The sequence below is a fragment of the Silurus aristotelis genome (assembly GCF_946808225.1).
Source record: "Silurus aristotelis genome assembly, chromosome: 4".
Taxonomy (NCBI): domain Eukaryota; kingdom Metazoa; phylum Chordata; class Actinopteri; order Siluriformes; family Siluridae; genus Silurus; species Silurus aristotelis.
Genome location: NC_139577.1, coordinates 12,449,556 through 12,463,985, shown reverse-complemented (window position 1 = coordinate 12,463,985; position 14,430 = coordinate 12,449,556). Strand labels below are relative to the sequence as shown.

The window sequence follows — 14,430 nt, the reverse complement described above, 5'->3', positions numbered from 1 at the left end:
TGATCTTTCATCAAGCCAGACCTGTGCTAAGCACCAGTTTTTGCACCAGTTTGAGGCGTAATTAGGCCACATTCTGCACTAAAAAAGTTGCACATTATTTAGGACTAGAAAAAGCCACAAAACGGACTGTGCCATGGCAGCACGTTAAAGGGCTCTTTTCTCCCTCATCCATATCCATTTGCACAAAAATTTGGAAGTTAGTATTGTGTGGCTGTTAGATATTCTGTCACATGTAAATTGACAGCATTTGATTTTGATGATTTAACAAAGCCAGGTGTAAATATGAACTACAAATGTAGTCAGTGTTGTTATTTTCGCGGGTTACCATCAAACCATACAGCAGCACATCATACAGCAGCACATTATATTCTATTTATTCCCACAAAAGCCATATTCAGATTTAGATACACCATGCAATGCTGAAATAACACTATTCATACCTCAGACATGCTACAAACTTCAATAATACTCAGACAGTTGAAATGTGTACATGGGGCAGAGTTTGGGAAAAAAAACAAGGCATGTGTCAGTTAAATGCTATTCTGAACTAAAAGCCTTTTTTGCTTGTGTGGGTGACAAAACCTGACAGAAAAAGGAAGATGAAAAATAAGGATTAATAACAGTAAAGTAATCCCCTGTTTATCGTCATGGGTACGCTCCAAAACCGCCCGCGATAAACGAAAAAACGCGATAAACGAACGTCACCTTAAAAATGCTTTTTTTTTAATTGTTTAAGCCATATGTGGCAAATGCAATTTCGCGATAATTCGGCCACGAGATTCGACCTGAATAAATTGAAAAAAGATACGGTTTACTAGTATTAACAAGTGTGGTAGGTAAGTGGATCACATGTAATCAGTGCTATGTACATGTGTAAACTGGGTTCCACATACGAAGGTAGTCAGGGACATGTTTATCCAAGCTACATTCTGGTCAGCATTCTGATTCTGAATTGGGAGGTGGTAGCTTAGTGGTTAGTTTAAATCCTAGCCACACCAAGTTGCCACCTCTGGGTCCCTGAGCAAGACCTCAATCCCCATATCTGCTCAGGTGTATGAATGTGATAATTGTAAGTCACTCACTGTAAGTCAGAACGTCTACCAAATGCGTACATGTAAATTATTCTGATAATGCATGTCAGAGCAGCCCCCCAAACAAGATCTATCTACAGACAAGACAACATCAGATACCTCTATCGCTTACTGAGATTTGTAGCAGCCAAAAATGCCAGAGAATCAACAAAAAGGTAATTCATCTCTGTGTTTAACACTTCTTACAATGGTAAACCTATAGCACTGTTGTGACTATGAAGCACAGTTGTTTTGTTTTTATAGCTGCGTGAGTACTTTTGTTTTACTTCCCTCTGTTTGTTTCAGAACTCTCTTCCATGTAGGTGACTTATGCATGAATTACATTAAAAGTATTTGGGTTTTGATATCAGACTAGTAGAGTTGATGCTGTGAAGTGACATTGTATTGCTTTTGGCAGATCAAGCAATCCTCCGTCACCAAACACAATCACAAATTAAAGACACAGGGAAAGAACAGTTGTTAATTCATGCAAACTGTGTTTAAATACACACCAGTTGTATGCAGGCCCATAAACCCTTGATCCTGTACTGTCCTGTTGACTGGAAGTTTTGGTTTTTGGCATACTTTACAAGTATATATAGCCACATTGTCTGTTCAGAGTGGGGAAACACTGACACCTCCAGTCACACACAAAACTATATACAATATATACACTATATGAGTAATGTATGAACAAAAGTTTAAAGACACCTGACCATAATTTTTATCCGTGCTCCATATCTAGCCCCCATTTGCTGTTATAATAACCTCCGGTCATCTGGGAAGTTTTTGCAACATTCAACCACAAGGGCTTTAGTCACCCAAATGAGAAAATGATCAATACTGGTAGTTAAAACTAAACTCCATTAAAACTCAGAAGTCATCAATAGTCATTTCAGGAAACCAAAGTTAAGTTTTAATTCGGTTGTTTTCCACCACCTTCCACCTACAATAGTTTCATACCATTACCTATATAACGAGTAATATTCCATTAAAGTGATAAACAACACCAGCAGCATTTATACTCCACTATCCAGTCTAATAGCGCATACTACATTTTCATTCACTTTTACTGTAACAGTAAATCAGACTCATGGGTCGTTTCAATCCATAAACAATACATCTCACAGTACTAAATGGTGCCCAGGTTAAAGAAAATGAAAATGAAAGCACTGTAATGCAGACAAGCCATCTTTAATCTACAGCATATATAGAACAAAAGTGAGTGAAAAAGGTATTAAAGGTTAAGTGGTAACCATCAAGAAGCAACAAAGCTTAGTCTTGTAAGGGGAAAAACCCAAAGACTGGTAGGAAATGGCGGGGTTTTATCACCAACAAAATGAAACGCTCAAAACATGGTACAGAAAGCAAATCTTTCACTTAATATCACTGATAGAACAGGTAGGTAGAGCTAGATAGTAAGCAGTCTAAATGAAACCAATCACTTCCACAATCAACTACACAAAGTCTTTGTGGTTTTGCTTTAATAAACCACTAACACTTGCATGAAGTGGCGATGTGTTTGCTAGAACGTCAGATAAGCCAGAGTAAAATTAGCAGGCCGTTTCAACGAAAGACAAAATAGTCCAAGTTTTTGGATGCCACTGAATCCAGGAGTCAGGAATAGAGAAAAACCTCTAAGATGCTGCTGTACACATTACGTCCTCCATCCAACATTAAGCCATCATCGTTAAATCAGTGATTTGAGCCGAGCCCGGCAACAGAGTGCATTTTAAGAACTGGTCTTTAAATGTTGTTAAATAGCGTAATATGACACGCAGATTTATTATATCGCACATTTATTACACCAATCCATTTGCTTTTGTTGTTAACAAAGTAGCCTGAAAAATGACCAAAAGATGGAACTGTAATTTTATTGTGGCTGTTAATGGAAATGTGATTTTAGGCATCATTCGCTGCACAAAAATGAGCTAATCAGAGCAATGTCTTTAAAAAGGTTTTGTCCTGAAATTTATGAAAAAAAAAACTTCTTTTTTTTATTGCCATTGGACTACTTTAGTCTTGCCATCTCTTTGTACATATTAAGGATGGTAATATTCACCGATTTGCATTGGTGCATCGGCATAAAAGTTAACGGTGTGATTTAAAAGTGTGCATCCTACACATTTTGTCATTTGTATTACAATGAATCATATTTAACATATTTGCATCGGCAAATCCTGATTATTTAAAACAATACATCATTTTCAGTAGATGTGCTTTGCATTTATTATTTAGAAACTGACTAATAATTTGTGACCGATATTTGATATGTAGTTTAATTTCTCCTCCTGTTTTAATTTTGTTCAAGTGAAAGCTTGGAGCTTCGAGAAATGAATAAAAATTTTTATAAATTGTAAATCCACTACACTTATTGTGGTAATAGTGTTGATGAACATGCTGAGCAGAGATCTAATGACAGATCTCAAATCAGATTTCCTGCATGCCTTCCTTCCAAGTGAACCTGACAAAACATGCTTTCTTGCAACTGTGAAACAAAGGAATAAAAAACAAAAAAAAAAACAAGTAGGGGAGGAGAAAAAGAGAAAGGGAAAAAAATATATATATACAGATGTTCCTCAAGTGTCCCCCAAAGAATTAAACACACCAGACCTTAATTTTTGTACTTGTGACTAGATTGAATTGAATGTGACTATTATTGAGAAACTATCAATAATGACCAGGAAAATTCCAACAATATAAGCAAATATGTGAGAATAGAACTTTTTTTAATCAGAAGTACTATGACATGAAATCCATGCAAGCAGACTGGAATACAGTCGTGAAAAAAATTAATGTTTGGGAGAAGTTTCATAAAGTCTTTATTTACGATGCCTATCCTTGTAATCCATGTCAAGGAAACCGGCTGCTCGTGTGGCTCACTGTGCTCTCTTTCACACACACACACTCACACACACGGTGAACATGATATGACTTGTGCCTAATAGGAGTTGAAAACGTAAACAAGCTAACGGCCTCATACATTAGCACTACTGAACACACTACAGTCATTTCATTTCATCACTTGCTTGTTAATTTTCTTTTTAGGTGGCAATTGTCAAAATGAATCACACAAATGGGATTCGTCCTAAATGGCAAAAATATTTGCCTCGAATCACTGCACGGAATAAACAAGGACTTATTAGTGAAATGGAGTTAATAAGAGCAGCATTATGGAGATTAAAGGCGTAATAACGATATGATTATTACTAAAGAATTGAAGTGTCTCAGAAGGAATGATTTCAGCTCTACCTTGATATGCTGTGTGAGGCTGGGAGCAAAAGAATAAGCTATGGCTCACAATCATTTCAGACTAAAGAAAGTTTGATGTTGTATGTGTCATTAGCAAGGCCCATTAAAAAGATTGGTATGCTACAACACAAGATTACAGATCAGCAATTTTAACTGTTCCACTTGATCATGTGCCTCCCGGTACTCCGCCCAGCTTTGGTGGGAAGTAACATTGATGAGCAAGCAGTTATTCCTCTATATCACTGCAAGCATCACAAATCTGGCTAAACTCCCCACACCCACCCAGCCCGAACCCACCCCCCTTCTCTGAATCGCTCGCTATCTCTCTGGGAAGTAAATGTGGGAGTCTGAAAACAGGAAGCCGATGCTACCGTGTGACTCAAACATAGTGCTGTTATTTTTAGCGCGGGCCACAGCGACCCCTTGGCCCCCGCTTCCTTCAGACCAGCAGAAGGACACCAGTATCCACTCCTCAACGAAGCCCCACTGGGAAAGGTAGGTCAGGCGAAGAGGGGATCCTGTCGTACTTAACGTTTTTATCAGGCTTGCTGTTAACAGCAGAGTGTTTTAAGGCTCAAATGATCAGCCTGACGGTAGTCACACACCACCTGAGTCTTTCTGCTCAGTGGCCACTGTTGCTGCCATTGGCAAAAAAAGATTTAGCATCAACTTTACATCACATCACTACAGGACCAACAACATACATGTGTACTAGGGATGTGTGTGTGTGTGTGTGTGTGTGTGTGTGTGTGTGTGTGTGTGTGTGTGTGTATATATATATATATATATATATATATATATATATATATATATATATATATATATATATATATATAAAACTGAGGCTGATGCGATTCACATCTCGATGCATAGACAATGATGCAATACATTAAAGAGACATTTGAAGCAGCTACCGTTGCGATTGCGATTCACGCCTATTACAATGCAGTGCGATCCGATTGCGATTTAATTCAGCCCAACGAGATTCAATGCAATATGATGCAGTGGTAAAAAATATGATGCTCTGCAATTCAGTATGGTACAGATAGTTCACTTTTATTTTTTTTTGACTCAGACAGATGGCAAATCATACATTTACTTAAGTGCCTTTTTTCACAAACAGGCCTTAGTAGTATAAAAAAAAAAGATGAAATAAAACCAGCCGTTCTTTTCCTGTTCTTTTTCTCCAGGAAGATGCAGCAATATTTATATATAAATAAATTGCTTTTTACTGATGCAAATATGTTAAAAACGATGCATCGTGATACAAATGGCAACTTGTATCAAATGCACACATTTTTAAATTCAATGCAATCGTACCATCCCTAATGTTTTCTAAGTGCAATATGTAGCATCCTATAAATTATAGTATGTCATAAGCTTGATTAGTAGTTTATTTAAAATAAATCTAGCTCTCGCTTTTCATCTTGAGATAAACGTCTAGACAAAAAAGTGTACTGAATGTGTTCACTCTCTCTGTAAAAAGAAGATAGTAGGTTTTTGGTGCAGGGAAGGTCAGAGTCTGGGTGGATGAATTTAGATTGGCAGTGAGAGGGGCTTTTCTTTAGACTGCTCTGCATGCTCAGATGTCAGCTCTATTGTTTCTGAAGATGAGTTAACCTGCGTCACTGCCTCAGGGTGAAGCACTCAGGGTGACGCCACACATCACAATGCAGCTTGCTTAAATTCACTCCACCCTACACTCTTGTCAGTGTAATGTCTCCCAGTAAATATACAATCCACACAGCAACAGGACAAACTCATCTTGAACATTCGACGAATGCACAAAGCAAAACATTCAACTGGAAGCAAATGCAAAGACAATACATTTCTTTACTGTCATTTAATCATATATCGATCATATATAATAGATTAAAACCATGGGATTTACATATCAGGGCCTAAAAATAATAATGCATACCTCACAAATTTTTATAAACAAACAAAAAATAACCTCTGGTGACAAGACAACAAATTTCAATATGCGGTCATATATTTTTTTTTTACCCAAAATGCAAACCAAGTTAGCAAAAAAAGCATACTAATTATAAGAGAATATCCGTCTTCACCTCAGAGAAACTGCTCTTGCTGCTAATCAATCTGGAAAAGGTTATAAGACCATCTCCATTTTTTAATTCACCATTTTCCAGCAAACAGACCAACAATTCAACGTCAGACTGTTTAATGCTCCTAAATATAAAGAGAAATGCAAGCGTTACTCTATGTGACTTTCTGGCCTGTGTAGGTTCTCAAACAATATCCTTAGACTGATGAAACCATAGTATAGATGTTTGGTCATCAAGCACTGCACACACCGCATGTTTGGTGTAAAACAAAAACAGAATATCACAACAAAAAAAACTAAAAAAAACTTAAACCAACAATCAAGATAAAAATGAACCTATTGAGATGCTGTGGCAGGGTCTTAAGAGAGCGGCGCATAAATTACTGCCCTCAAACATCAATAAACTAAATCAATGTTGTCAAGTACAGCCAGCATTATAAAAACTAAAGATGGTTCTACATAAAAATGACTAAATTATAGTGTACTTATTTTTTTCTACCTGGTTTCCCAACTGTTCTCAAAATCTTGAAATACATCTTAAAAATCTATAGAAGCTGTAGAAGCTAAAGAGGACCACATGATCATTGTTAATAAAACAAAACATAAAGTCAGAAAAGAAAAAAAAATGCATTTTCTATCTTATTAAACTGTTCGCTTTCAGTAATCACTTTATCCTGGTTAAGTTTGGAGTGCATCCAGAGCATAAGCAGGGATAAGGCCCTGAATAGGACACTCATCCATCACAGGGCACCATGAAAGTGCACATTCCCATTTCAAGTCATTTATCATTGCCAGTCCACCTACTGGTTTGTTTCTGAGAGTTGGAAAGAAACCAATGTACCCAGAGAAAGTCCACATGTACGCTAAAACAATATGTAAAACCCCACATAGACAGTAAACCAAGCTAGAGATTGTTCATAGCTCCGCCATGTTGCCTGTAAATGTCTACTGTTGAACTATACTACAGTATATGTCAGCATTAAAAACTAATCTCAACACAAAAAAAACAACTGAACATAACAGTAAAGAATGGAAACAATGGGACCAAATGACAGTGAATACTACTTAGAATGAACAGATAATATGTTCTGTCTAGTTCGAACCATAGATACGAATAGTATGTGCATTATTCAATTGGGCAGGAAAAATTCCCAATCTAGATGTGACTAGCGACATGCATCGGTCTGACAAAACGCAACATAGAAATTGAACAGGAGGCTTTTAATTCCATGTGTTCATGAGGAAACACTCAGATATGAAACTTACAAATAAAATGTCCCCAGTGGGTTTTCCCCAGTGTTTTCGAATGTTTCCGGGTGCTCGTTGATGATTATGATGAAGATGATGATAATGAGAGAAGGCACAAAAAGGGAAAGATAAAAAAATAAAATTAAAAAAAAAGCGTAATATTTTACTCAAACGTTTCAGGTTTGTGAACGTGTAACGGTGAAATTGAGAACGTGCAGAACAGTTGTTTGGTTTTGTTAAATGTTAACATTTTGTTGTGTCTCTTATGTCATCCAAGATACATGTTGAGACCAGCGATTCAGCACTTTGACACATTTAACCCTTCTTAATATTTACATAATGGTTTCAGGACTAACGAAACACCAGGGACACTGCACCCATACTTCACCTTTCCTTTTACATGCATTTGAATCATATACACGAAAGATGATTTTTTTGTTTTAATAATTGGTGTACAGATTCAGCAAAATGAAAACAAGTGGACTCTTTTAGACTCTGATGCTGAATTGCCTGTTTGAGAGGCTTAATAAGTATAATAAAATACTACACTGCCGGAAAGTAGGAAAGAACAAGCCTCCAAAAATGACTAAAGAGTAACAAGGAGACGTTTACTGCAGTTAAACTTTAATTAGCATGTCTGCTGATTAGTGTTTACGTGGCATGTTGCTCCATTGTGCCTCATATTAGCACTGTGTTCTTGTTCAACACGAAATCACCAACACACAACTAGTGTAGAGAAAAACGGCAAGGAATGCAAAACTCCAGGAATTTCATGCGAAACTACTCCAAGAAAACTGGCACCACATGGAGATGCATGTAATGGCTTGTAAAGTGAAAGACACACGAATGGGAATCCACACAATCTCTCGTTTTCAATAGACCTTAAATCTTCAAGAGTCAGCAATGTGGAGGAGGCAGCAAGTGTAGGCATGTGCCATACATATTTGGACTCCTTGTTATCGGCTTTCGCTCAATGTGCCAAGAATTGTTCATCCAATGTCTCTAAAAGAAGATTCCAGACGCCATTCGTCCATCCATCTCAACTTTGTTTTGACTCACTCACTGTGTCTGACAGCAACTCTTCATTGCGTTAATTCGATTTACACTCATTCTAATCGCTTTGTGTCTTTCCTTCAGAAAAACTCCTGTTTTGAATGAAAAGAGCTTTTGGATGAAACGGCAAGAATTCACCGTTGCTCATGACAATTGGTTCCTAGTCTCAGAGACTACACTCATATGGCCCACTACTTACAATCCAAGCAAACATCTTCAAGTTTATTAGATAGTAATAATTTTCCACTTATCCTACTGTATGATCCATTCATATTTTGGCAAATTGTTCAATTATTTGACTTTAATACCATATATATATGGCCATACGTATGTGGACACCTGACCAACAAATCTTATCTATTCTGTCTCAACATAGTTTTGATATAATGGTATAGGATGTCATTGCATGCTGTAACATTATAATTACCCTTGACTGGAACTACGAGTTCCAAACATGTTCCATCATGACAATGTCCCTGTAGGCAAAGTGAGGTCCATGAAGACAGGGTTTGCCAAACCTGTAGTAAAACTTGAGTGACCCTCATCTAAACACCACTGAACAATTGCTGAATGAATGCTGACTGCCTTCCTGGCTTTCTCTAATGCTGTTGTGGATAAATGAGCATAATCCCCACAACCACACTTTAAAATCTTAATGATAGCAACAGGGGGCTGAAATTCGAATGGATGTTCAACAATCGCATACACGTGTGATGGTCAGAGGCTTACAAATTTGAGCGCATATAGTGTATTATATAATATGGTACTGTAATAATACTGTAAGAAGAACAAAAAGATGACGAAAAACAGGAAAAGGAAAGAACAAAATGCATCTAAATAGCTCATAGATTTACACTTAAGAATTTACATTTATACTTTACATAAATCCTACATTACATCCTATCAGTTCTTTCTTAAATATCAGAATTTTTTAAATGATCACTTAAACAGTGCACCAGGATGAGGACAACAGAGGGGCATAATCTATAGCTAATCATTTTTTTGCACAGTTATTTATTAATCGGACTATCTCTCCCTTTTGCCTTTGGTTGTTCACCTATACTCATTTTTTTTTTCCTTTGGTCAACGTCTAGCTTTAAGATGTGTTGTGTATTGAGATAGTAAGTCAAATCATTGTAACTTTTTTCAGCTTAGTTTGTCACCATTTTTTTTATCTTCTGTGATTTCAGTTGCACATAAGTAGAGAGCATTATTTGTTTTGTTTTTTACTCAATAAATAAACTTCAAACTCGAATCAGGATAAGAATCTCAATCCATCTCCATTCTCTTTCTCACCTGCCATACCGATCATTTAGAAGCTCTGTGCCAGACAAACATTTAAAACACTCTACATGGGTTCTGAAGAACATTTGACTGGTGCAGCATAGTAACAACGTATTGTGAGTGACGAGAGAGGAAGCACAGGGACACACACACGCTGAGAAAGAAGAGGATATAAGATGGTCCTGTTAACGTATACACAGCCGGCCGGCTGATCTCACACATCACACCTCTAATGAGTCCCGTTATTGTGCTTTAACTCAAAAGTGAGTGATCATGAAAAGCTCCTGCACCGAGCTACCTGCTGGCAGTCAATTATACGGAAACCGTAACAGTAAACTTTACAGATAAAGAACGGTTACACCAGGAGGGAAAGGAATTTTTCTGCAGGTGTATAAATTTCTTACAAATAATAAAAGAAGTGAATTCGCAGATATGGACAAATCAGCAGCCCAACATCACACACCATACAGAACATAGCAACTGCTCCAGACATGAAAAAAGATTGGATATGTTTTCTGTATCACTCTTCGTTTTCCATTACACACATTTCTAATGGTTAGATAAAAAGCAGGCCATTCAATAGCTAACTACCCGTCAATATCTGCCTGAATTCACATTTGTTGTCAGGAGGTCATTTCGAATTTGTCAATACTACCACTGGGGTCATCAGGCATTCTGCACAATCAGTGCTGTCTAAACAACCAGATTATACCTATTATAACACACACACACACACACACACACACACACACACACACACACAAGCTACATCAGAGCCCATACATATGTTCAGAGCTGCTGTATTTGTATGTGCACAACATGAAGGTCAGATAAGGACATTTGAAATTCTCGAAAAAAAAAAAAGGTTTTGTGTAAGAGCCAGCATTTAACACTTAGTGCAAATAAGCTACATATAATAATAGATGATTTGCATAGAATGAGATAAGATTTGTAAATAATATAACTGTGTATATAACTGTGAATAACTTTGTCTGTGTGTCTTAGAGATTGACCGATTGATTGACCAGCCAATTAACTGGACCGTCTTTTTTTGTTTTTGTTTTTGCATTTTCTAATTAACTGGCATTGGCCGTTTGTGCTGCAAATGAGACGATTATTAGGCAGGCGCAACCGGGCGTGTACGTTCTGCGTTTGCATGAAAGTACATAACTCTCACCGGCAGGTGGCAGCAGTGTTTATTCAGCGTCAAAACAGGAAAACCAGCGAAGCTACAACTTTGAATAAATAAAGCAAGCAGCGTTTAGACCTGCCGCGATCATTACTAACCGGATTGGTGTAGCTTTTTTCAATCGTATCTGCTAAGTTACAAAGAGAGCAAATATAACAAGTGTGTTTCGTTTTTTTCCCTGTGTGCTCATTCGCTAAGCTAAATAGCCGATCTGAGTTCTCTTTCCCGCTATTCTCTTTCTCCTCCGTCGAGTCGACATACAGAAACGGGTGAAATGCAGCTGACGTGGTCCGACCAGGGCCAACAGTGCAGAGAAAACATTTGGAGAGAGAATGAGAGTAACTTTTTGGAACTGTATTGTTAGCAATCCTTCAACCAGCTGTAGTTTAGGCTACATGTAGTCACGGGGACCAAAACCTGCTAACAAGTGCACTGCTTGGGGGAGGCTTGTGTTGTTCAATAAATGTTTCATTTAAGCAATGTTTTGTATCACATCTTATTAATTAAACTGTTAGATTTTATGAGATGAAGGGAGAAAAAAAGAAAATCGGCCGAAAAAATTCGGCATTAAATATCTCGATTACTTATTTAATGGCGTCGGCATCAACATCGGCATCGACATCAGCCAGAGAAAAACTCATATCGGTCAACCTTTAGTGTGTTTCTATGCGTTTGGTTGTACACTACATCACCTAACATTAAATCGGTTCATATGCTGCAGTATGAAATAAAAAATCTAAAAGGTTTGAACTGATTGAAATCTAATTTAATTAATTTCCTAAAACATAATTTACATTTACATCATTTGCCAGATACTGTACAATTATTGAGGTGGGCGCTTAGAAATAAAGGCATTGGACTAAAGCATTTGACTTTGGATCTGAAGGTCATACATTTAAATCCCAGCCACACCAAGCTGCCACTCCTGTGCCCCTCAACAAGGCCCTTAACCCCATTGCTGCTTTAAGATAAATGTAAGTAGCTCTGGATAAGAGCTTCTGGCAAATGTAAATAAAAAGTGACTTACAATTATCTTACTTATCTAAATTGTTATCTTCGCTCGAGGGCCCAGTAATGTCAGCTAGCTTGTTGAAAAAAGGCTATTTTCTCAAAAAAAAAAAAAAAAAACTGTCCTTACATTCGTAATCAATAGCTCATGTAGGAAATTTTCTTGAGTACTTCAAGCTACTTACGAGATCTGACTGTCTTGTTGTGAGTACTGCTCACATGATGCATTTTTTTGTTTGTTTATTTTTTTACTTTGCTTTATCTCTCTGTTTGTGGCTTCTCTATCCTGCTCTGTCTGTCGCTCTTTCTCTCTCTCTCTCATTTCACCTCCTCACTCCTCTGATAGCGTTTGCATCACAAGCAAACCGGACATTTTGACGGAGTAATTTTGACATTTTTGGAATGTAGAGAAGATCTTTAAGGGTATCCTGGGAAAAGGAAATATGCTGAGTATGCTTGTTCTTGCTCTCTCTCTCTTCGTCTTCATGTGCATTTTCAATGTGTGGGCCTGCAATACTACAATACAATACAACCTGCAATACTACAGCAATAGAAAAGATCACGTTATAAGCATAAACATTTGTACATTAGAAAACATCTATCCAGATGGTTGCCCAGCTCCCTAGTAAGCCATCCATGTAACTCGACCTTGCCTATTGTCCTGACTTCTGCCTCAATAGACAAAAGTTTTAGAGCTCAAATTAACATGAGGGCAGCAGCTGTGTTAATTTTTGCCAAGTTCTTCGACAAAAGGGGAAAACTTTCAAACGTCCTAACAAATGCATGGAAATGCCATGGAAACGTCCACCAACAGGAAGCAGAGAGAGCTTAAACAAAGATTCAGCAAAGCTTTGGCACTTTGTGATCAAATCTAAAGCAGAGGGGAAAAAAACAAGCGATCACAGAGAAAGGGAAGCATTTGAGCGCTGCAATCTTAGATTCAAAATTATTTTTTTTTTTCGATTTTACTTGTGTGACTATAAATAAAAGCAGAGCTAAAACCACATTAAATAAGCCAGAAGAATTGCCTATGCTGTGAAGTCATGTGATGTTGAGTGACACGTTACACTCATAAACTACACCACCATCATGCCAGTGATAGTTAAAGATGGGAAATAAGAAATACTTTGTTGCTGTACTTAAGTAGATTTTTCTGATATCAGTACTTTACTTCACTGTTTATTTATTTGGACAACGTTTTACTTTTACATTTTTTACACAAATATGTGTACTTTCTACTTCTTCCATTTTTAAACCAGGATCGTTACTTTAGTTTTAATCAATTTGGTGACATGATCAATATTTCTCCTTCTCAGTCTTCAGCCCATCAACCTCTTTCTTGTCATTGTGCAGCTTTTTCAACCTACCACTGGTGTATTTTCTGGCTATCATGCACCACAGGCGTAGGCTAGCTTGCAAAGCTAACAATGAGGGAGGCAGAAGACCTCTTCATTTTAACTTGAGTGAAAAAGTGTAGTCAGTACTTCAACTTTTACCAGAGTCTTTTAAAACATGAGTATCTGTAATTCTAGTGAAGGATGTGTGTGATTTTGCCATTTCTGGTGATAGCTCACAGAATCTTGCTAAGAAATGATTCAGTTCCTGTGAGGATGTCAGCATCAGGCTCTAACTAATACTCAGAAACTCAAACTGGGAATAAAACCAAAATGGGGATAAAGAAAAAAAACAAAAAAAAAACAGAATTAGTCTATTCCTAGCTTTTGTGCCAAAACAGTAGCTGCCTTTCGTTTGTCCAATTTGTGATACATGTTATTAAAAATGCAGCAGCAACGTTTTATATCAGGTACAATAAGAACTGAAACCCATTCAGGCCTTACAGTGTAACCAAGATTTAAATCATGCACCACACACCTGTATTATTACCCTCCAAAAAACATGAGGAGGGACGAATTGTGTTTCAATGTTCAACAGGTTAACTTTCTAACATGTCACCGGCAAAACAGAATGTCTTTTTAAGTTGATCTCGAACGCAATGTGTATACATTCATGTCATATTACATGATTCTAATCCAGGATTAATCAGCGGTAAAAAAAAAAAACTGTCTCGCATATTTTGCCCAAACGCCTTCTAATACAGATCAATTCGTTCAGGAATAAAGACACACCAGATCTCATTGCATAGGCATGATGCATCAACAGCACAGCTACAAATCACCTTTTTTACTCTATCAAATTGCTAACTTCATTAGTGTGAACAGGACCACCTGAACCTAAAAGAGACAAGCATCCTGCATGTCTCA

At 37.3% G+C, this 14,430-nt stretch overlaps 1 protein-coding gene across 10 annotated transcripts in view; it reads right to left on the bottom strand.

Moving 5' to 3' along the window:
* Positions 1 to 14,430, bottom strand: part of prkceb (protein kinase C, epsilon b) — a 99,357-nt gene that overhangs the window by 83,298 nt on the left and 1,629 nt on the right. The window lies entirely within an intron of this gene.